We start from the raw sequence: 2212 nt of genomic DNA, 5'->3' as shown, positions 1-2212 counted from the left end.
GTAAAACTGTGTCAAGTAGGTGAAAGAAGATATTTTTGTACCACTTGGTAGACTTTATGGTGCATTCAAGAAAACCAGTCATCATGTCCGCTTTGTCAACTGCTCTCATCTTTTTGTTGTACTCCATCACACAGACTGGCTTCATCTTGGCTTGCCCAGTGATGTGATCCAGCTTCCCTGTGGCTGCCATACCAGTTGGCTGGACAGTGGTAAGGACATGGACATCTCTCTTATCATGCTATTTGACTGCCAACTGTGATCCATTTTCCTTGAGTTCCACATTACCCTTTGTCATTCTACAGGTGAATGTTGGAATCCCTTTGCGGTTTGCACGCACAGTCCCACAAGCTCCAGTGCCAAGAGACAAGAGGTTCTGGAAAAGTGTGGGACTACTGTACCAGTTATCCACATAAAGGACATGACCCTTTCTGAGGTAAGGTCCTAGTAGTGTTATTACAACAGACCCAGAAATCTCAAGTCCTTGGTTGTGTTTTATGTCACTGGTAGATCCGGAGTAAATGATCATGTCCTGCACATAACCAGTGAGCACATCACACAAAACAAAAAACTTGACCCCAAATCTGTGCCGTTTAGATGGAATGAACTGACAAAATGCCAGCCTGCCTTTCCACTTCATCAGAGATTCATCAACACACAGATCCCGGTATGGCACAAAAATGCGATGAAAGGAGGAGGTGAGAGCAGTAAAAATATTTCAGATTTTTTTCAGAGGGTCATTTAAAACTGCTGTTGCATTGTTTGAACAGTGAAGACAGCGGAGGAGCAGAAGGAATCGGTCCTGTGAAAACAAAGACCCGAAAAATGGTGTCAAGAGCATGGGGTCTGTGCTCCAGTAATCCCGAGCTTGAAGGTTCGGGGGAAGGTCTTCATCACTGTCACTCTCTGCCTCACTGTCAAAATTCTCCTCATCAGAATTAAAAAAAAATCTCCTCTATTTCCTCACTTGTCAGTTGTCTTCTTTTGAAAAAATTGTCTGCCATTTTCTCTGAAGTAGTTAAAAACTGGTAAATTGTATTAAAATTGTGTCTGCAGTGGGTACCAACGCGAGTGTGAGGTAACAGTGACATAACTTCTGCGGGAAAAAATGCTTGCAATGCATGTTTTACATTTACATTTATGCATTTGGCAGACGCTTTTATCCAAAGCGACTTACATTGCATTTTAAGGTACACATTTTACATTTTTGTCAGTTTTTGCTTTCCTTGGGAATCGAACCCATGACCTTGGCGTTGCTAGCACTATGCTCTACTGTTTGAGCTACAGGAAAGGTTTTATTTTATTATTTTTCATTAAAATATTTTCAAACTTGTTAACTTAATTTAAATGGATGCAAGTTAACTCCTTATGGTTTATGTACTTATTAAAACTATATATGTTAGATGTTCTGTAATTTATCACGGGCTGTGGGTGTGGCGCCGTCATGTGTTTACAACAGTACCAGGGAGGCAGTCAGCTGGATTTGCGACACAAGATCACCCACGATTATGCAACATTACATGAGGGAACAGCCCTAGACTGATCATACACATGAAATGGTAGTAAATGATTGTGTTAGTTGATCTGTAATGTTATAGCAGGCTAATGTTATGGGCATTTGTGCCGCGATTATGTGTTTACAACAGTGCCAGGGAGGCAAAGCTAGCTGGATTTATAACACAAGATCACCCACTTCTCCTGATATATGTGACATTATGTAAGGGAACAGCCTAGACTGATCGTTCATGTCAAAGGGTAGAAAATTATTGTTATTTGATCGGTAATGTTATCGGGTCATTTATAACACTGCATACTAATATATAACAGCAAGATATCAGTTACAAACTATATTTAGTGTTTGCTGATATTTTTGTGGTTGTGTAATATAATTTGAAGTGTATGAAACCTAAAATAAACATTAAAAGACAACGAGCTAAGTCAGTCTTTCACTCACTCAGTCTTTGGCTCAGCGCCAGTCAGCGCGCTAAAGCAGATTTTAAATTTTGAATTCGGCAGTTGATCACTGAGCGTTCTAATCGCACCGGTATGATCGTACGCACCAGGGACCAGCACAGAATGATCAAACGGGTTGGATCGTACGTGTCAAAGGGTTAATCAGGCCCAAGACAAACAAAGACAGTTGTACATCAAAGGGGCTAGATTAAGACAATTTTCACCGGGAGAGAAAGTACTTCTATTACTCCCCACCTCGAGT

The 2212-nt window shown here is 40.8% G+C and overlaps 1 long non-coding RNA gene across 1 annotated transcript; it reads left to right on the top strand.

Moving 5' to 3' along the window:
• The first annotated feature begins 308 nt into the window (after nt 1-308).
• On the top strand, nt 309-1051 carry LOC137049442 (uncharacterized). The gene is made up of 3 exons (XR_010899602.1): nt 309-433; nt 595-664; nt 731-1051. It is a non-coding gene; the product is annotated as an uncharacterized lncRNA (long non-coding RNA).
• Nucleotides 1052-2212: the final 1161 nt, after the last annotated feature.

This window comes from Pseudorasbora parva, chromosome 20 (genome assembly GCF_024679245.1).
Source record: "Pseudorasbora parva isolate DD20220531a chromosome 20, ASM2467924v1, whole genome shotgun sequence".
NCBI classification, from domain to species: domain Eukaryota; kingdom Metazoa; phylum Chordata; class Actinopteri; order Cypriniformes; family Gobionidae; genus Pseudorasbora; species Pseudorasbora parva.
This window is presented reverse-complemented; position numbering and strand designations above follow the sequence as displayed.